General features: G+C 43.4%; 1 protein-coding gene across 2 annotated transcripts in view; it reads left to right on the forward strand.

Annotated features, from left to right (window-relative positions):
• Positions 1 to 268: 268 nt before the first annotated feature.
• Positions 269 to 22,292, forward strand: part of SGMS1 (sphingomyelin synthase 1) — a 98,320-nt gene continuing 76,296 nt past the window's right edge. Inside the window, exon 1 of one of the 2 annotated variants that reach the window (XM_055720214.1) lies at positions 269 to 406. The gene's annotated coding sequence lies outside the window, so the exon portion shown is untranslated. The remainder of the gene's footprint in view (positions 407 to 22,292) is intronic. The other variant, XM_055720217.1, reaches the window with a different exon arrangement.

Here is a 22,292-nt window from a genome sequence, read left to right on the forward strand (position 1 = left end):
CTCAGCTGCTCGGAGTAAATCATACTGATGCCGGATTTTTTTTTTTTTTTGGCTACATGTGCTCAGAAAGCTCAAAGGTGGCTTGTTTACAGGCGAAATAGTGGTTTTCGCAACGAGGAGTGGCCTGCTCCGCAGTTCCAGGGCTTAACGAGCAACGTGGGGGATAAATCCCCCTGGAAATAGGGTTTTTGACAGCAGCGTCCCCTGACAGCGAGCCGGCCCCAACCCGCCGCGCACAAGATGGCGGCGCGGCATGACACGGCGGTCACGTGACGCGCGGAGCCGCCCGCCCCGCCCGCCGCCGTCGCCGCACGGGATACGGGGCCGCCGCCGCCGCCCAGGGGATCCGCCCGCCCGGCGGCCGCTCCGACCCGACCCGACCTGCCGCGGGGCTCCGCGCCGTACGGTGAGCAGCGAGCCGTGCCGCCTGTGCCGCCTCATCGCGGGGCCGGGCGGTGGGGCCGGACGCAGGCCCGGGGGTGGTGGTGGCGGGACGGGGCAGCGGGTGACAGCGGTGACGGGGCCGCCTCCGCCGCCCGCGGCGGGGCCGTGTAGCGGCGGGGCCAGTCCGGGCCGCGGCGCGGGGGTCTCGGCCCTTCAGCTCGGTGGCGGACCCCGCAGCCCCGGGGGATCCGCGGGGGGTGTCCAGGCCCCCTCAGCCCTGGGGAGGGCTCGGTTCCCCTCAGCCCTGGGGGTTCTGGGGGGCTCCTCAACTCTGGAGACCTGAGGGAGCTCTGGGCCCAGCAGATCGGGGGCATGTGGGCCCCTCGGCCCCAGGGGGAATGGGGAAGCAGCAGTCCCCTCAACCTTGGGGAGCTCTGGTCCTGTCAGCTCGGGGGGCTGCAGTCCCCTTAGCCCTGGGACCCAGGAGTGGCTCAGGTCCCCTCAGCCATGGTGCCTGGTTGGATCTGTACCCCTCCTCCCCAGGGTGTCTGAGTAGGGGATCCAGACCCCCGTGACCCACAGGGCCTGGGGAGCATGTGGTCTCCTCATTTCAGGTGGGACCGTGGGAGTGAGGCCAGGGGCTGCGGTCGCCTTAGCCTGGGTGGGGCCTTAGGTCCCCCCTCAGGCCAGGCCTGGGCTCCATGCAGCCCAGGGGTTGCCTCATCCCCTCAGCTTGCTGGGGTGCGAAGGCAGACTGCGTCCCACTCCAAAAGAAGCTGGAGGTATCTGCTGCCAGCAGGGAGGAGATTCATCCTGTCCCAATGACTTAAGAGGGCTGTAGTGGTGGCCTTAGGGCTGTGCCACCTTCCTGGGTCTGAGGTTTGCTGGATAACAATGGCCTGAGGGACTTGGGGGTGAAGAGGCTGGAAAGCAGAAGAGGGGTGTGGAGAGGTCTCACCACCATCAGCACCCTGGCACGTGGGTGTGCTCCCTGTTTGCTTGTGAAATACCTTGCTGATTGATGGGCTGCAGTATTTGGATTTTTTTGGGTGTATAACGCATGTGGCTGTGTTTTTGCTGTGTTCCTCCTGGAGGCTCTGTTTTGATCAGGGTTTCTGTTTTTTTATGTCCTGTGTGAAAACCTCATTAAAGAAGAAGGCCTTGGTGCCTTCAGGCACCATAAATATGCAAGACAAGGATGGAAAGCAAAAGAGTGTTATTTGTAAAAAATGGGAGCTGTGCCATATTGACATGGTGGTGATGAAGCTTGCTGATGCAGGCAGCCTCTCTTAGCGGAACTGGAAATGAGATGTTGATGAATGTCCTCGTGTCGCTTTGGTTGATGGCAGCATCAACGGATCATGTTGTGATGACAGGTTTTGTAGCGATTCCTTCAGATGCTGTTCTGTCGCTTCAGGTCTCCGTGGATGAAAATGGTTTCTTTTGGCTTTCATGCCCGTTTGCCAACCGGTATAAAATACAGATGTGATGCCTGACAGCTAAAGTCAGTGGAAGCTCTGCTGTTGATCTTGGTGGGTTTGGGCTTGGCTACATTTATTTGTTTGGGGAGTGGATGTTGCATTGGAGTCATGTGCACTTCTGTCTTAATTCATACAGTATTTTGGTGGGCATTGGAATTGCTTCAGCTTTGTGAAGTTGTTTAGAGTTTGGAAAGACAATACAATCAACCCAACTCTGGTTGGTGGCAGACAAAAGATAAAGGCTACTTTTACAGTAAAGGTAGTAAACCCCCTTTAAATCCAGAGAGATTTCCTTGATTTTCCAGGTTTGTGCATGTGGAGCAAAATTAAATTTAGCTCAGACGCCTTTAAACTATGCTTGTGATCTGTGCAACAAACTGATTCCCAAATCATTTATCATTCTTCTTTTGTCTTTCAGTTGCCAACCTAGAGACAACATGGCTCCACATTTAGTTAGCTTTTAATGAAAACTTGCAACACTTAATTTAATAAATTGAAGTACGTGGATCATTTTCAGGATTTGGAGGTATTAATGAATACTATTTGACTATGCAGAGTTAATGGTATCCTTAAAAGGCAGTGACTTGTTAATAGCACCTGCTGTATACCTGTTCTCCATTGCTTTTCTCAACACTCAAGCTTGAATAGGTGCTGCTTTTAATTAAATAATTGTTGAGTTCTCTTCAACTGAACATGTGGAAGAATGCCGTGTGTGCTGTAGGTGATGGCAACTTAAAAATTCTTCCAGTCTTTTGGTTGCTGCCACTCTGCATTGTTCAGTGTTGGTTAATTGATGCACTAAAAATGGATGGCCTGGGACTTATTCAGATTTAATAGCAATTTCAGCCTGACTGTAAGGAATGGTTGCTGAATTAAAGGTTTTTTTAATTGGGGCAACAGGACATCCTGTAAAAAATGCTTAGACAAAAATAATCCAGACCCTTGTTCTCCAGTATGTCAGGAAGGGCCTGTTTGAAGTAAAATAAAATAAAATAAAAAAAATCTGTATAGCTCCATCAAAAAATAAACTAGGAAACTTGTATGTGGCCACAAACGCTAGTTTTGTTGAATGTGACATGAGATCCTTGTCTCATGGTGTGGTTCACAGAGAACTGTGTTATGCAGGAAGAATTTTTAAGGCTTCACAGTGAGGTAGGTCCAAATTGTTCTTTGCTGAAATAGAGCAGAGCACCTAAATGCTATTTCAGTCGTAATTCAAGTGCAACACATCAAAAACTATGTGGAAAAAAATGCTCTGAAGTAAAGGTAGGCTTAAAATGAGCTCAAAAACCTAAGTTTTGAGAGATGGGTTGGGTTTTTTTTTTTTTTTTAGAATCTGAGGGTCATGAAGTGAGCTCCTGTGTACTTTAAGTGGTTTCTGAAGGATTTTGGTGACATTGGAGGCTTTTTGCACCCAGGAGACCAACAGGTAGATAGGGGCAGGCAGCCCTCCAAAGGCTGATGTTCTGCGTGACTCCTGTGCTGTGGATTGGAAACTCCAGCTTTTAATACAGCTTGAATTCCTGAAGTGTGTGGCATCATTCAAGTTAATAATAGAGTCCTGTTGTGTGTCATCTGCCCCCCCAACCCCCACCCCTGCAAAAAGCTAAGGGAAATGCAGACCACTGAAGAAAGTATGAAACCTAACCTACTGGCTTTTTGTGATGCTTTCATCCCAAATACATTTTATGCTTTTGAAGAGCTACTTAGCAGAGGCAGTGGTTGGTGCAGGTAACTTGGGCTTGGCTTTTGTTGATAAAAAGATCATCCTAATAAGCTATTAAGTGTAGCTGGCTTCCCTGTGCTGTGTATAGTTCATTAACGTAACTGAATGTTTAAACATCTTTAAAATATTGGTCTATATCGTTTCTGGTCTTATCAAATGCATTAATGTAGTTGCAGGGGTGGGGTGGGTGTGAAATCCTTGAAAGTACTCCCCACGCTCTGTTCTGATGGCTCTTGACCAAGAGCTGTTAAGGTAAAAGAAAGTCTAATTTAGGAAACTATTAACGTGTCTCTTAAAGAAATGCAGTTTTTAAAATGTAGTTATTGCTGTTACTGGTCTTTACAGTTCACTCATCCAAATCAGAGCAGCAAGACTTGTGTGGAGCAGAACATATCCTATTGATGTTTCCTTCATGGGCTTGTGCGGTGCTGCTCTATAGATACCCATCTGCAAATCTTTATTGTGAAAGTATCTTCACTAACCATAGGTTTTGCTTGTGCTAATTTGATTAGATTTAAACAACAACAAAAAAATAGCTCCCTCTGCTTAACTGTGACTCTAAAGCTTTTTTCTCTCTCAGGTTTCCCAGTGTGGTCTGCCTTCTGTCTCCCTGATTTTGAAGCTCTTTGGAAGTAGCTGGCTTTGCTGATTATATGGAGTTAAGGCAAAGCATATTGCAACTTGGAAAACAGACTTAAAGGAGTCCATGAAGTTCAGTAGCTTTGGGTTTTTTGAATGCAAGAAGCATAGCTGTGTGAAAACTGGCAGCTTTCTTATCAGGTTGTGTGAGGTGCAGGTGTGTAGTGGGGAGGCAGAGTAGCAGAATTCCTCAGGTGTGCTCACTGGGCTGGCTTCTTGGGGATGCAGTGTTGCTTCCTTATTAGCCAGCTGGGACAGGGCTTGGAAAATTTAGTGGTCCTGTGGGTATCAGTTGGTGTGGGTCTGGGAAATGGTGGTGAGTGGGGCTGTGTAGCCTAAGCCTTTGTCAGAAAAAGAGATAGCAGGAAACAGAAGTAAAAACTGCAGAAGAGGTTGTTAATTCCTGTCTTAAGAACTGAAAGAGCCTTACATTAGGTATATTGCCCCCAAAACCCAGCAGTTTAGAAGGAGATCTTGCTGAATAGAGCAGCTGCTTTTCTCCTTTGCTCTCAATGGTATGTGCAGCCATAGCTGTCTGGTGTATCTGGAAAGGAGAGCTTGTGAGCCTTGGTTTAAGAAGGATTTTGAATAATTGCAATCTCTTCCTGTCCAGCGCAGCCTGTACCTTTAATTTCCTTGACTAAAAAAGAGCTTAGTGTTTTGGAGTGCCTTAAATTTTCCTTGCTGGTCCATTAGTGTGTTAGCTTAGCTTTGTGTGTGTGTTGAATGCCATTAAATGTCACTTGCAAATTTAATGTTGGGAGCGCTGAGATTTGTGCTAATTGAATTTAAAGTCTTATGCTTGAATTTGTTAAAATGGCAGATTCAGACAGTTGAAATGCTTTACTTGGGAGAGCATATAAACGTTTGCAAATTTGCTATTGTAGGCGAATCTAATAATGCATTTGTGTAGATGCAAGGGGAGACCTGAGCAGACAGATCAGGTTTCGATGGGGCTTTTTCTTTTTTTTATTATTATTATTATTACAGTGTGGTGACAACTGGCAAAATCCAGTATGTTGAAAGTCTTCACGCTTGACATCTGTTCAGGGTCATTGTTGACACTACCTTAATCTTATATTCTCCTATAAAAATGGTAGAAATTATAGAGTCTTTCTTTCAGTTCAAATTAAATTTCTCCTTCTCCTGCAGCCATAGTTTTATAGTTCTAGGTACTAATGGAGGCAGGGTAATCATCTAGGCTGTTGATCTTTAAACTCTGTTGCACTTTCATGAGTTGTCCATGGGTCTGACTTTTGTGTTTTTTGTATGTTTGTTTTCTGGTTTTGGGGGATTTTTTTTTTTATTTTTTTTTTTTAGAGGACAGTGCACAAAAACTGTGGCATTTAATGCTTCTTTATTAACTTCAGAAAAATAATGAAGAATTAAATAGACACAAAAACAGCTCTCACTGCCTACATGAGACCCTAGTGCTGTGCTTTTCACAAGGTAGAATGTTAAAGGTAGTACTTTTGATTGGAAAGGAGTCATAAAGATTGTTGCTAGACTTTCCTAGCAGTATAAATCTGTGCCTCCCTAGATAGCACAATGCTTTTAAGAAGTTTGTCTTGAAACACTTCCATAAAATCTCTTGATACCTCGCTTTGACCTTCTGCCACTGAGCTGGCACTCCATATGGGCTTCTGGCATGAGCTCTCCTGCCACTTTCCAAGTAAAAATTTACCAGGCATTGAAAAGTTTGACTCCGCAGTTGAGCACTGTGCCAAGCTATAAAAGCCCTATTTGTACACAGAATGGATTTGTGCTTGCTAGGAAGGCTTGGGTAGCGCTTCAATAACTGCATAGGAATGGCTTTGAATCTACATACTAATGAAACAGCTCCATCTAAATGAGCTATAGTGTCTCTTCCGCTCTGAAGTCTGTACTTTGTCTTCCTTGTGTCCCTGCTCTTCTGCATAGAGTTTTATATAGTCAGATCATATTGCTCTTCAAAACTTTGTCAGGGAAGTTAATTTAAAACTATTTGAAAGGCTTAAAAATTACTCCTGCTGTTATGGTGATGAAAAAGACCTTGAAAATGCCTTGAGGGCAATTGCTGCAAAAATACCTGCTTGGCTATGCGAATGGCATACAGTTCCCAGAGCAAGCTCACCATTCACTGATGAAGTAACTCCAAGGTAGCCACCTTCATTGCAAGTGCTCTTAGCCAGCTTGGCTAGTGATGGCGCATGAGGGCTCAAGGTCCGCTTGCTTTAAGTGGGAGTGAAAATCCAGCACCAGCTGGTGAGTCAGGCAGCAGGGAGCTTGGGCTGAGCTTTGCTGCTTACAGAGGGTGTGTGAAAAATACAAAGTGCCAGTGGCCTGTGGATTTTGAGTGTCTGGGGAATACATTTTTAGTCTAGTATTTAAGTGAACAAGACTTAGAGGAAGGAAGAGAAACATACATGTTTTCAATGTTGAAGTTGGGCATTTGGGGGGCAGGGTGCTGAGCAGAGGCAGTGTGGGAATAAGTGATGTCAAAGCATCACTATGAACAAAGCAAGAACAGACAGAAAAGGGTGAATGCTTGCATGTGAAGGTCCTTACTAAATGTCTTGACAGAACATGTTGTTCTGTTTCCACCAGTACTTTCGGGGTGCCAGGATATTATGCGTTTAATGGAAACATGATTTTATGGAGACTTGCTGTGCTAGGAGAAGCTTGCGTTTGCCAAAAGTGATAGTAATGCGCTAGGGTTTCTTACCTCTTCTTCATGAAACAGTGCAAAAGCCTTATTTCGCAGTGATGAGCAATTATCTGTAAATTAACAAAATGACTTGTCAGATACTGCCTTTGGTTTTGTGCATGTGCAATTTCCTATTTCAGCTTTTCCTCCTTTCAAAATGCAAATAGGTGCTTTATGAAAGGACATTTTAAGAGCAAAAAGAGTCCTAAGCACGTTTATCAGAAGTGGATTATTTGCTTTCTGATACTTTGTTCAGAATTTCTTTGGGAATACTTGCAAGAAAACTATCTATGCTGAGAAGACGCAAACCCCTATAGCTAGCTGTGTGTTGTCTTTAAGCATCTATACTGTTTTTGAGAAGGAATGCCGTGCTTCAGCTGAGGGTTCAGTAAGTGTAAGTGGCTATGGGAACATCTGTAGAGATGACAATCACAGAGAAATCTGTGTTGCCTCCTGCTCAGAGCAAGACTAACCTCAAAGGTATGTCAGGTTTTTCAGGGTCCAGTTGAGTTTTGAAAGTCCCCAAGGAAGGAGATATGTTGCTATAAGAACTTAATGTGGGCTTTAGGGAGAGGAGTTCCCACCCTGTGTGTAGAGAGTCTGTCCTGCAGGCTTCATTCACTGTTTCATAGTGCCAAAGTGAGATGGGAGTGAAGTACCTGAGATACAGATGATAAACTTAAGACAGAGGTGCACCAGATTTATGCAATAGAAAAGGCTGTTAGCTGTTTTCTTCTCTGTGCCTGTCAAGCTGAGCTGATGTTCTCAATGAACTGCCAGTTACTCCTTAAAGATCCTAACTTCTGAATGGCACTGCTTAACTCACAGTTCATCACGGCATGAGTGAATTGACCGGAATAATTTTATAATTGCCTATAGGGAACTTGGCCATTTTATTGAGTGGCTGCCAATCTTTAAAATCCTTTTATGATTCTTCCCATTAGACTACTTCTTTGCAAATATTGCATAAACTACTTAGTACAAACAATCTGCTTGTAACCTAACTTTGTAATCCCTCTCACACTCGTGAGAGTGCTTTAATAGTGTCCGTTTGGATATGAGCAAATATTTAAAATAATTGTCCACTCCTCAAAAATTATTGTTGGCTTCATAGACTTTGTGTTTTATTTGTTAATGATCTAAGAATCTTGTTTCTATGTTCAGGACTTCCTTTTTGGTCTTCTCATGGTTGTAGCCTGAAAGCAGACTATGTATTAGAAATCATAGGGAATTGCTCTATTCCTTCAAGTGGTTCTAGTGCAGTAGCTATGTGTTGAAATTCATCCAGCAAAATGCGATGCCATGCTACTGAATTATTTGTGTTCATTTGCAGATTGGGTAATAACCCAGTCAGTGTTTGGCCCTTCTACTATAAACTTTGCAAAAATTGTGAAGTGGGTAATGCTTTTCCTGCCTCCATCTAGCTGCATTGTTACTGTGTATGATCTTTGTATTCATGTAAAGCTATCCTGACACCATTGAGAATGGGATTCTGTTTGTGTTCCTGTTACATGCAGCTATGTGGACACTGAAGCTCCAGCCTTGTCATGGTGAAGGTGTCAGAGTCTGATCTCACTGCATGTCCAAAACTCATAATAGCAAATTAAAAAGCCAAACCAGCTTGATAATTAACCAAATCCAAGTTTCATTTGAGTTTGTTTACCTGATTTCAAGATAAATGTGTTTATAGTTTGTCTAGACTGCTTAATAAATACAATTAATAAACTATATCTGAACACTTTAAAGCACAAATAGGTTTGGAAAGACAATTTTTACACTGTGTGAGGACGATTCATTTTTCTTGTGACCTGTGTCAAGGTGAAGCCTTTATCTTTCATAGGTAAGGCACTACTGCTTGTAATTGCCTTGTGTTTCCAGCTGTGTTGTGCATAGTTGGACCTTACAGGGTGAAGGGATTTCAAAGTAGCTGGATATACAAATGTACAATCCAAGAAATACACCTTACCTCTTTTTGAACATCAGAAAAAGTAACTCCACCTCATAGTCTTGGTTACTCATAAGTAGTTGGGGCACATGGTTCAGTCCCATCTCCTGTGTAAGTTCATGCATAAATGTTATCATTAAGACTTTGACTAATTGCGTGGCATTTAATGTGTATGCAAATAGTAATAGAGATGGCATGCTTCTTTCTAAAGGCTCCTAACTGATTCATTATGAGTTTTAGTTTAAGTAGCAGTGGAAGTCTTTTTGATGTGTTGAGTGTGTAGACCAACTGGAGATGAACTGCTTGCATTTCCTAGAGTGAGGGAGACTGGTTTTCACTGGTGTATTGCTCTCTGAGCTGGTGGTTGTGGTGGTAGGGTGGCTTGTGGCAGGCAGGGTTCCCATCCTGGGACTCAGGTGAGGTGTGCATGCCTTGGAGCTGTAAATTCTGATCCCTATCACTAAATCCCTGCTTTTAGGTTGAGAGGCTGCAGATTCAATTCCCAGAGAAACCAAAAGGTTCAGTTACATCTGTTCAAAGTGAACTTTGTGGGCTGAAGTAATTCATGGCTGTCATAGAGCTGATTCCCCACCCCTGGCCCTGCCCCCAGCTTAGTCTCCCTAGTTTCCAGTGTTAAAGGGTGTCCCAGGAGGTTTTGGAGAAATGCTTGTGGTTTACCTAGAGGATTAGGACATTATCCAGAGGCAAATAGCAACACAATGAACGTCAGCAGGTGGGATTGTGCCCGCATTTTCTGCCCTGGCTAGTGCTGTAGAACTTCAGTTTAGTAGTTTCTTCAGGTGTGTGTCACAAAATATTAGTGGCAATCTCTGTGCCACTCAAGTGCACTAACTTCTGTGGTGACTCTGTCAACTGTGCCTAAAACCTTCATTTGTGACTGATTTGGTGTTGATTTTTTTTTTTTTAAACACACCATGAGAGGTAATTGTGGGTCTGTAGTAAACTGAAGTGAGTATTGTTTTTGTAAGAGGTGGCAACTAAAGCGGTTGCTGACAGTGAATAGCCAGTGTAGTGACAGGACCTGTGAAGACAGCTGGAAATGCTCACATTTGCTTGTTTCCCAGTACTTTCCTGAATTAGGATGGTTGGGATAGCACCCAATGCAGCCTTAAATGCTTGCAGGTTGTATTTGAATGTAACTCTTGTATAATAGACTATGCCATGTTAATTTAGTCCTTCTCACTGCTATCAGAAAGAAGTACTCAAGTGCCATTGTGTCTCCTTGTCTGGGCTTGGTCAGTTTTGGGGTGCTGGAGCAATGCTTTATTACAGTATAGCGTGGGACTCTGAGATCTTCTCCCTCTGGGATGAGAGTCCCTTTGCCCAGTGCAGTCCTGTTCCTTGCTACCCCAGCAGATACCCAGTGATTTCTCTGAGATGAGGCACAGCCCTGGTGTTCTGGCACTGGAGAAGGTGAGGGGCTGGCAGAACACCATGTTCTTCCTCCAGCAGAAGGGGTTGAAGTGAGCAGAGATGTCACAAATGGGAAGTCTCTGGGAGAGGATCTGATGGCAGGGGAAGAAGCAGAGGAGCAATGGCAGAGAGCACAGGCAGGATTGTAGAATCATAGAATGGTTTGAGTTGGAAGGGACCTTAAAGATAATCTCATTTCAACCCCCTGCCATGGGCAGGAACACTTTCCAGTAGCAGGCTGCTCAAAGCCCCATCCAACCTGCAGGGCCTTAAACACTTCCAGGGATGGGGCATCCACAACTTCTTTTGGACAACCTGTTCTGTGTCTCACCACTTTCATGGTGAAAAGTTTCTTCCTAATATCTAATTTAAATCTATCCTCTTTCAGGTTAAAGCCATAACCCCTTGTCCTACCACTACATGCCCTTGTAAGAAGGTAAAAAGATGCCACTGGGGTATTTATGGTGCTCGATCTTAGTAAGATACAGTTAAGATACTGATGCTGCTGCACTGGTGCTGTAGCAGCCTTGACTAGTCCATCCTCTAGGAAGGGATGTCAGAATTTATAAAGCCATTTCTCAGTATTCTAGGTAAATGTGTGTGTGAATGTATGCTTGTCTTTGGTGTTTATCCTAGACAGACATATTAAATTGTAAGTAGGATTTTAGGATAAAAGCTCACAGGCACAAAGAGTTCAGTTGTGCAGCTGTATAGAGTTCTTTCATCCTCTTGTCTTTGCTCTTAATGTTGCCAATAGTCACTAAAAGAGGCAACACAAACTTCAGCTAGAATGAAAGAAAAGTCCATTTATTTCCACAGGCACTGCAAAGTGAAATGTACGAAATATTTGAAGAGCTGAACATGCTGATTTTTCTGTATTTATAGCTTTAAAAATGGGGGAAGAATTAAAATAAATAAACAGAGAAACAGTCACCATGTTGGCTTCTCTGGATGCAGTATTAGCCTCTTCTGAATTTAAGGATTTGTTTCCTTTCAAGGACTGCTTCAAAAACTTCACTTTTCTGCAAAGCAGACGTGAATTACTCTATGGTCATTTATGTGAAGTGACTTGCTGTATCCTTAATAATAACCTACATATTTTATTTGTATGTACTTTTTTTATTTTAAATGAAGTTCTCAAGTCAGTTCTTAGAAGACGGATTGTCTTGTACAGGGCATGTTAGATTGTCTTGAACAAAGTGCCTTTTTTTTTAATTGGTATTTTTATTGCTATGATTTGCATTCACAGGGTGAGGGCAGCACTGTTCCTCCAGTGACTTAGATGAGTGTTAACTTGCAGGGTGGAGGAGAGCTATTCCCTTACCTGGAGACTTTCTTAGGTACTTACAAAGCTGCATAGTTAACTTATTCCTCAGATGTAAGAATTGATATGCAGTATATCTACAGTAAAGCGACACGTTTGTAAGCACAGCATTTAATAGAAGTATTCTCAGCATGACTTTGCAAGTATTCCCAAATTAAACTTACCAGTTGTGGTATTTCTTGTCTTAAAAGCGAGCACTGGTTTGTACAGGGCTCAGGAATGCAGCTAAAATAATACACTCTCAAATCACCTTTTAGAGCGGTCCTCCTGGCCTTCCTGGACTGATCTTCTGACCCTTCTTCTGTGTCTTCCAGCATCTTGTGTCCATTCCCACTTTCTCAAGACCCTGTCATGTCCTGTGAGACCTCTGTTGTTAACACCTTCCCCCTGGGTTCATAGAGGTGGCTGTTAACTGAAGGGTAGAAGGAAGGAAACAGAAACCAGATCTGTCCAGCTGCATGTCGTTAGAAAGAGCAGGGACAGAAGTAGGATGTGAGGGAGCCCCAGATGAGTGCATGGGGGAAATGGCACCCCACCATCGAGTCTGCTGTTGTGGAAGGAGAGTGCCTTGGCTCCTCCTTGGAAAGCGTGAGTCTTGGCCCCAGCTGGAGCACATGGTGTAGGTAACAGAGTCCTGCCTTGCTGCCAGGGTCCCTGTGGAGCTTCTGATAAGGTAGGAGGGGAGCTCGAGACTTAAACAACAGCCTTTGCTAGATCAGGCACTAGGTTTCTATGTGTTGATTATATACTCAAAATGTAGGAATATTGTTCTGGCAAGTGTTGTCAAACTTGGATTCCCTTTTCATGTTCAAATGCAATTTCCTAAAAATTTCAGGGAGGGGATGAAAATACTGTTGTAGATTGTAGCAGCTGGTAGTATGTGCAGCTGATCAAGCATAAACTGAGGGCCGTTTTTTGAATGTGCTAAAGCAGCATACAGCCTGACTTGTTAAGGCCCTCATCACAAATGTAGGGTCTGTGTTGATTTTTCTTTTGTATTATAGCTTATAGAGAATGTTTATTTCCTTAATGAAACTGCATTTGCAACATGTGTCAATCCATCTTTAATCTTACGTAGAAAGATTCATGGCTGTACCTGATGCAAACAGAATCTGCTTGGGCTTTCGGGACTTCAGATACTTGTTTTGCAGCTACCAGCTCAGCCGTTAAGCCTATTAGAGTAAACCCCTTAGCTGTGCCATCCAGGTTGTTTCTCATCCTTCCCCCAGTCTGGCTGTTTGCTAAACACCCCTTCAAGTGCAGGGTTGTGGGGGACATGGGAGGATGCTTTGCCACAGTTACTGCCCCTTCCTTTAACAACCAAAAAACAGTGTGCAGAGCTGTGAGGAGGTGGGATCCTCATCCTGCTTGTTGCAAGGGTGCACGTTTGGATTTTCACCAAGCTGTCTGCGATTAGCCAGAATAAAACTAATAGGTGGAGGTATCCCAGTTATGCTCCCACCCAGGTCATATGTGCCACTGTATCATGCTTGCTCTGCAAAAGATCAGCCTGCATGTTTACATCCAGAAGTGCAACCAGGATCACAATTTATGGGTTTCAAGTAGATCTGCTGCTTTTCCCAGCAAATGGATGTGTGAGGCAGGAGTCAGGGATAAGTATCCCTCGAGGGCAGGGCAGGAGAGGGAGAGCTGGCTGCAATTTCTGGCTGTGCAGGGCTGCCTCCCCTCCCTCCCTGTGGAAGGGATGGTCCGGTTCCAGTAATTAAAGGGAATTAGCAGTTGCTTGGCGAGCCTCAAGTCTTTGCAGATGGCTTTTAGAGGGGTGGAACAGATTACTGCTCCTGACCCTGAAGTGCTGTTTAGTTTTGGGGCTTGTGGCTGGGGGGAGGTGGATCCAAAACCCATGCTTTTGCTAGATCCAAGGCCAATCAGCTTGCCAAGTCTACAGTATCACGGTTTCCTTTGCTGAAAAGTGGAGTATGTTGTACTAATATTTCTAAGGACCTGGGTACTGATGGCACATAAATGACTTGCTTGCTTTGGGAACTGAAAATAGGCAATTGCAAAACTAAATCCTGTACAGCAGGAATGGTGGGTTAATGTCGTGTTGGGCTACTCAACAGAAATGGGGAGAAATAGCCATTTACAAGTGGGTTTGTTTAATGTGGTTTCCATGTTTTTATGATACCAGTGCTCCTTTTGGTGTTATCTCTGTTTTTATTGTTATTCCTGTTGAACAAGGCATTGTGGAGTCTTTTGTGCATATAGGGGAATGTCCTTTCTACTGACAGTGATTCCTTGCTCCCAAGCACAAGATTTCTCTGTTGCTCCAGCAGCACCTTTGAGGAAGATGTAGTTCAAGTTTCCTCCCTCTTTTCCATTAGGTTTTAGAGAAAATGTTTTGTTCAGGTCAAATTTGCAAACACATTGCTGGAGCTTGTTTTTTCTCTTTCTTGCCAATTTAGTGTTCTTGCACCTTTAATAAATAATTTGATTAACTGTTAAAACTGGAAGAGGCTGTTTGGAGTTTATAAAGCTAATGGAAAACTTGAGTAACAGATGCATTATAGGAGATGGCCTCTCAAGAAGAGAAGTAGTGCAAACGTCAGTAATGTTTTCCTTATTGACAGATTTGTTTGGGAGACATCATTAATCCTGCACATCTGTGCAGATGCAGCTTTCAGACTTCTGGCAATCGGTATTTTAAACAGGAGCAGACCACAGCAGGGAATTCTTTCCTCCCTCTCCAATCCAGTCCTTTGGTTTCTTCAGGGAACTTGCTTGTCTTTCAGAAACCATGGTTTGGTGGATATTACTGAATGTGATATCCAGGGTTACCACAGAAAATGTCAGAAGGAGAAAGGAATGCAGCTTTTGCTGAAGTGCTAAACCCACAGCAAAACTCTTCAAAGCAAAGTGTAAAAACATTGAGGTTGCATAGGGAAAATGGGAAGATGATGAGGACTAACTGATGAGCAACTCACTCTCCCTAGTGTCTCATGCGGGTCAAAATTAGGCTGGTCGTACTTCTGGCTTTGGGGCCTGAGGGTTTTCAAATAGTGTTGGTGATGGTGAGACACTGATACTGCAGTCTCTCCATCCAGAAGAGCTGTGCCTGTCAGCCCCACCTGTGCCTTGGTTTGTGCAGTAGAAGGATTGTTGGATCTCTTATTGTGTGGCTCTGACATCAAATTATTAAGGGATTGATTAATAAAATCAAGTATATTGTTAGGGGTTTGACTTTAAGACAATTAGAACAAATGTGTTGTTAATGGTTAATTTAAGGTATAAGCATTTTTATATGTCCTACCAAGTCCTTCGTTAAGCACCAACAAGTTCTTTGTTTAAGCGAGGAAGGTACCACCACAAGATGTATTAGCTGACTGGAAGTCTACCACAAGAAGCACTAACTAGGGGAAAGGTAATTCTGGCAGGGGGCGATCACAACTACCTACTCAAGAAAGCCCCCGGCCCCAAGAATTAGTTGAGACCGAGCATTCTAACTAATTAACATGAGAAGCGAGTTATTTGACAAATAGGAAACTGAGTAATTAAGTAATGGATGAATTATGTAACTTGTAACCAATGAAGGCTGCTGTTAAGTTTTGACAATCGGAGAGTGAGGCATTTGTGGGTGACCACCTAGCTCCCTACTGTGCACAGACTAGAATAAAGGAATAGAAATATCTCGACTTGATGTGACGGTGCTGGGTGACGAACCTGCCTATGGAACAACAGCTCCTCTTTGGAAGTGGTCAAAGTTAAACCAGGATCTTTATAGATTTAAATTCAAAGTGTATTTGTTAGTTGTATTGGTGGCAATTCTCAGTATTGAACTGTTGCTTTTGGGAAAGACAGCCTGCTGCAGTATAGCCGACTTTGCGAGGTGATGTAGCCTACTTAGGAGTCTAAGAGTCATAAAAGCACGTTATCTCGCAGTTGCTTTTGTAGTGCCCGACCAGGTTTGCTTGTCCTAAAGGGCTTTGCTCTGCCTTGAAGGCAGAGGCTTAGCAAACAGCGTTCTCAAAAGCAAACTCTGAAAGTGTCTTTTTTAATAAGGAATTTCTAAATGAATACCGATCGTCTTTTCCCTGAAGCCTGGGAGGTAACCACCTCTTACTATTTATTTGATTGCATCGGAGGGATGTTGCAGCAATGCACAAAGGTTTTTCAATGCCCAGAAGAGACAAGATTAAAACCCAATTACTGTAGCCTGGCGGGGGCGTGGTCCAGAAAAGCTATCAACTTCGAAAAGGAATTTTAGGTCAAGACAGAAGGCAGAAAACTGAACTATGTGAAACAAATTTCTACTGCGAACTATGGGAACCTTTGAAACTTGTATAGTGGCTGGAAGTTTCAAAACTTTTTTTTTTTTTGTTAGGGCTCAGCTGTACTTCATTGCAGGCGAACTTTTATTACTTTATGGACACATTGGTCTGCCCTCCAACAGAGATGACCCCCCCAACTCCCCCCTGCCCCCTAGCAAGTCTTTGTTAATGTGCGTTAAGACCACTTCAAAAGCACTCTTGCTGAGACTTGGGTATCATTTGCATCAGACTAGGGATGCATTGATTTTTAACACAGGGTAATTGTTGCCCATCGGCCACTCCTATACACGGCGTTGTAGACTAATTAAAGCACCCCTGTCATTCTCCCAAGTATCATCTTGTAACTTTGCTTTTTACTTGCAGTGAATTAGTCAAGTGTAAATCCAGCTTGAATTCATTGCTCTCTGCATAGGTGTGCAGGTGTCTCTGCTGGCCCCTGCAACAAAGAATAAATGAATCTCTCTTCCTAGGAGACTCAAGTCAGTGTCACAGGAGAAAAAAGTTCTTCTGATTTTGGTGTATGTGGCAGATGACAGCAAAGCCTCACTGGGAGTTTAAGATCGGTGGCTCCTATGAGCACAGCACATAGTCAGAAGGGTTGCTGCTGAGCTGCTGTGTTTTAAAACTGTGAGGGAATAAACCACTTCCAGCACACTGATAGCAGAACCTCAGCTTGCTTGACCTCTGGAGACCCGAGGAACAGGATGGTTTGTGAAACTTGGGAGCAGGCTGCACCTCAGCTGGGTCACTGAGCTCCTCTGCAGACCTAGCTGTGGAATTTAATACTACCAGAGGGCAAATAAGTATTAACTTACTGTGCCATTACCTGTATCATGCTGCTTTGGTGAAATCTGCCTTCCAGCTTCTTCCTACTTCCTGTTGATCATAAAATCATTTAGGTTGGAAAAGGCCTGTGAGAACATCAAGTCCAACCATTAACCCAGCTCTGCCAAGTCCATCATTAAACCATGTCCCTGAGCACCACATGTACTTGTGTTTTTAAACACCTCCAGGGATGGTGATTCCACCAAGTCCCTGGACAGCCTGTTACAATGCTTTACCACTCTTTCAATGAACAAATTTTTCCTAATATCTAATCTAAACCTTCCTTGGTGCAAATTGAGGCTGTTTCCTCTTGTCCTGTCTCGTTATCTGGGAGATGGACCCCCACCTGCCTACAGCCTCCTGTGAGGCAGCTGTAGAGAGCAATAATGTCCCCACCAAGTCTCCTCTCCAGGCTAAACAGCCCCAGTTCCCTCAGCTGCTTCTCATCAGACTTGTGTCCCAGACCCTTCACCAGCTTTGCTGCCCTTCTCTGGACACGCTCCAGCACCCCTACATCCCTCCTGAAGTGAGGGGCCCAAACCTGAACACAGTATTAAAGGTGCAGCCTCACCAGTGTGGGAAGGGAGCAGGCCACTGCTGAAGGATCACTTCTGTCCATGTATCTAAACATTTTGTGAGCTTAGAATGGAGATCTGTTCTGTGTTGCATGTGTCTGTACCTTTCTTTCTGATTTTGGATTCTCCTCAGAACTAAGTTTTGTTACTGCTTTTGGCTCATATAACTTGTAGTTACAAAAGAGATTCACTAACTTTGAAATTCTCATACCGGAGATATCCTTGCTGAACTACCACTCAAGAGTCACCTGCCTGATATCCTGTGTCTTGCTTTTCCATACCTGACCCAGCTCGTTCAACTGTATTGTTTCCCTATTAAGCAAGAGGCAAAAAAGCAGCATTTGATATAGTTTGTGAGGATGGTGACAGGCTCTTTGTAAGCAGCTTGTGACTGCAGGGAAACCACATGTGAAGGTGACATCGGTGTGACAGTATAAATCTTGCCACTGTGACTCTAGAAATGCTGATTGTGAGTTGAAGGTGTAGCTAATGTAACTAAACGTGAAATGGAAATGGCTTATTCTTGGTGTTTCCAAGTTTGTTTTCAGCTGTTGTGCCTGTGCGTATCCTTTCTTTCCCTCCTGCATCAGATGTTATAAAAATGAAATACATTGTGCAGAGGAATGGGAAATGAGATAGCATGACAGATTGCAGCTTCAGTACCGTTGCAGTGGTGTTTGCACTGTGCTGAGAGGCTTTCTTCTTTCTGGTCACTGAAATCCGTCTAGGTCAGAGTGATGCAGACTGTTCATCCCACAACTGAGACTGAGCCTAATGCTCATCTGCTCTCTGGCCTGTAATTAATTCAGTCTCCAAATAAATAAAAAAAGGTGATTGGAGAAGGCAAAAGGTTGTTTTCTCTGAGATGAGCATAACCCTTGTAAATCTCTGAAAGTCAACAGATTTATTTTCTATGCTGCCATCTTCTGCAGGGACTTGAAAAGGTGTCTGGGTGAGGCGGTCATGAACTGTTAATGGCACTAATTTAAACCACTGGTAGGGGCTATGGCAATGTTTGTTTAGTCTGTCTGTGGTAGACCCATGACTTAACTGGACTAGCTGGGATAGCTGTGCCATTTTATGTGTTTGGATAAGAATTTGAGTGGACTGGGAGGCTGCAGGTCACTTATAATCCAGCATCTTTGTCTACTTTAGTATTGACATGTAAATTCAACGAGACAACTGTGTCTATTGCTCTTTGTACTGACAGGCAGCAAAGACTAAAACCTCCATGGCTTTTAGTTTGACATACTTGAAAGTTGCTACAGCACAGGTGCCATTCACATGCCTACGTACATGTGTTTCAGAATTAGGCTTTCTCTCCCAGCGGGTTCTTAAAGCATGTGTCTTTGGAGAAAGGAAAAGAGAGATCTAATTTTTAGAGATGCAGGGGTCTTGTGAAACCTAGAGGTGCTGTGTGATCCTTTCAGTGTACGAGAAGCCACCTTTCTGCCTTCCTGTGCTTTCAAAGGTGAAGTACACTTCTTTTCCTTTTTTTACCCCCCCCCTCCCCCTTAAACTAAGGCTTGAAAATCTTGTGTGACTTGCTGCTTCTGTTGTTCATACGTCAGGAAGTTCTGCAGATGGTTTTGTATGTTGCATTTAAGCAAACCAGTTAATTTTGGCACTTAATATGCCTGGTGTTAATTACTTTTCCCCCTGATGTAAGAAAAAACTGGAAAATGAAGTCTGTTTGGTTTTACTGTTACATGGCGGTTGTGATGTGTTCTTGGTCTTGCAACTTGTTCAATATTAAGCGATAACACTCTTTGGCTTATTAGAGCAAGACTGAAATTATCTGTGTTCTCACATAAAAGCTGTGATTATTTCTGCAGGCTAGTGCCAAGGGTCTCTTCAGGAAGCTGTAATAAACTCACTAGCTTTTGCTTAAACTCTTGAGCCTCATCTAGTATTCTTATATATGTTTTGCACAAGACTAGTCTTGAAAAACAATCTTACAGAGCTGAAGTTAACCTCATGGAGGGTAAGCACCAAGTTGACCCAAGTTTATTTCAACTTGCCTTCTTTGGGTTTGTTTTTTTTTTTTTGGTGTATTGGATTGTCTGGGTTTCACTACTTGCAGTTCCTGCTTGTCTGAGGTCTCTGACCACACCAGGCAAAGTCCAACTTGTAAGGCAGTATGACTAAGACCTATATGTAAGGCAGTATGAATAAGGAGTATGAAGCTCCATGCAGTTTTTAGTACCTTACAAGTAAACGGCTTATCAAACTGAAGGGTTTATTTTTCTGCGCATACATGTTTAGTAATGTCAAAACTTGCTGTTCCATTGCCCTAGTGCTATATAGGATCTCCTAGTATTTTTTAACATTAATATAAAAAGTATGTAGTATGACCTTGCTGTAAACCTGCATATAGTGACGTTAACAGAGCAGGAAAAATTTCCTTACCTGCCAGATAACTGTTTTAAAAGGTTTACTTTTTTTTTCCTGTTTATATTTTGTTAATTCTACATTTGTAATGTAACTTGAGATAAGTCCATTGATGGATTAGGCAGTTTATGGAAGTGAGGAACTGGTGCAGAACCAGCTTGTGGTTGAGAATTTCCTGGCAAGGGCAAACAATGAAACCACAACCCAATAAAAGTATGTGCCGAGAGCTCTGGGATGGGGAGCCTGCACAGCTAAGAAAGGAGACTGTACAGAAAAATGCACTAATCAGTAACTACCTCAGAACCAGTATAGCGGGGCTGGAGGTAACTGTGTGTCATAGCCTGCTCCTTGCTAGGCTAGGTATCCTGGCCTTATTAAGAGGGTACAGCACATCTGCTTTAGCCTTTGCTGCTCTACTAAAACAGGGATCAGGAATCAAATGGTGTTGAGAGCGTGTCTTTAAATGAGAAGAGCTTTGAGCTGGAAAAGGAGATGATTCTTTGCTGCTTTTGAACAGTAACATTCTTAATACTCTGGTCTTCCAGTTCTGTACCCCTGGGTTAATTGAGTTGTTCTGAATTGTGATTTTTGTTTGAAAATCTCCTGTCAACTGTCATGCTTTTGTCTCTTGTGACTGATACGTTAAATTTGTATTGTCTTAAGTAACAGCCTAACTAAGGTGCTTTGGACAAAGTTGTATTTTTAAGGTGGGTATGATGTAAGACTTAAGTGTACTAGATAATCTGCTGGCTAGCTGAATTTCCCTACTGCAAGTGAAATTGCAGACAAGGCTGCAGGGGAACCCTCTTTACTTCTATAGGGGTTTTCCAGATCCCATTCACTGGGGAAGACCCTTAAGTTTTGGTTTACCCTGCTGGACTCTCAAGTTTTTCCTACTGATTTATACAATTATCTACTCTGAAAAAAGTGAGCTATAGTGAAATGGCACCCTTGCTTTGTCCTCTGCTTGTTCTCAATCTTGCTATAACAACCCTTTTTAGCATATTATTAAGAGCATTACACTGCTTTTTGTTTGTAGTTCTGCTTTAGCAAAATATTCTTTTATAGCTGTAAAGCCTTAAGGAAGAAAGTTTCTGGCAATATCTGTAGGAGTTGCAGTTCTTTACTGTGCAAATGCTGAAATCTATGTCTTGGTTTAATGTTACTGGGAGTTAAAATATTTTTGGATATACAAAGCATTTCACATGCTATATAAACTGCTAACGTGCAGCCTTTACCCTCAGAGTGGAATGTAGCCATCTTGAACATTGCAGTGTGAACAAGGACCTCTAATGTAGTTGAGGGCCAGGAGTGGGATGTAGTGGGGCAATGTGTCATATCTAAATGTGAATTTTGATTGTCACATCACATTCCAAGCCATTTTTTGTATGAAAAATTACTGGCATTCATAACCAGATTATTTTTTATTTATGGAAGAGTTTAAAGTATTTTTTTCCCCAAAAAATGCCACTGAATATTGCTGTGTAGTGAGCAGGAGCAGCTAGACGTGTACTTGAGGAGTGCTGATTTACACCAGCCCAATCAGGTTCCACTGTAGAAAACAAGACCACAGATGATGGCAGAAATGCATTGGTAAGTGCATCTGGTAGGTGTGGTTTAGCACTGACACTAGCAGATGTGCATTCTCCTGCTGTTTGCCAGCGGCATTGTCACTTAGGCAGTGCCATGCTCAGCTGTCATCTGTTGAGGTGGTTGCTGCTCAGTCCTTTTATTCTGTAGGCTGTTTAAATCCTAAAGGAAACATGAAGTATGTTGTTGACATTTGTTGAATGTTGCTAGCAGCATTAGAGGCCAAAGTGATCTGGTTTTTGGGATATTGAGATACTGCTGCCTTGTCAGAGGTGATGCCTCATGAAAGAATGTAAATAATCAGTTGTTCTGCCCCTTTTAGTGCTTGAAAATCTTAGTATGGCATCTTAGGAATCATGGAGGAACCTAGTAGGATAAAGTCTATTTCTGTGTAATTTTTCTTGCAGAAGAAAAGCATATTTTCTGGTGTTTGTTATTTTACAGTAAAGGTTTTCTACAGTATCTCCCACATGTTATTACAGAGGGGAAGAGGGTTCTCAACTTGTGGGTTGTAACCTCACTGCTGTTTACAAGAGAGAGCTGAGGAAGGAAACCTGACAGCTTGTGACATCTTAAAAGTTAGGTAGTAATGTAAACGTACCTGCTTGAACCTGTACGTAGCCTGGAAGCCAGAAACAAGGATTTCTTTCCACCCCATTTGTGTGGGAGATAGGATGCAGAAGTAACTGGAAGCCCAAGGAGTGGGCAGCAGCACGAAGACTGCTGTCTCTGAACGGCAAAGGATGTGTTGGACTCCTTGCCAGTTAATGTTATGGACACAAAGAGTTTAAATGGGATCAAGTTGCGGCTGGGGCGGGGGTGGGGGAGTGGAACGCTGAATAAGTATTTGGATGAGAGATTCCCTGAGGGTTACTAAATACAGGCTCAGGAAACTCCTGGAGCTGAAAGTCGTCAAAGCCCCAGACAGAGCCTTGTCTGATACAAGGAACGCTGTTTAGCTGCTGTTACGTGTTGGTTCAACTGATGCAGCAGAACAGCTTTG

The sequence above is a fragment of the Falco cherrug genome, chromosome 9 (genome assembly GCF_023634085.1).
Source record: "Falco cherrug isolate bFalChe1 chromosome 9, bFalChe1.pri, whole genome shotgun sequence".
Classification (NCBI taxonomy): domain Eukaryota; kingdom Metazoa; phylum Chordata; class Aves; order Falconiformes; family Falconidae; genus Falco; species Falco cherrug.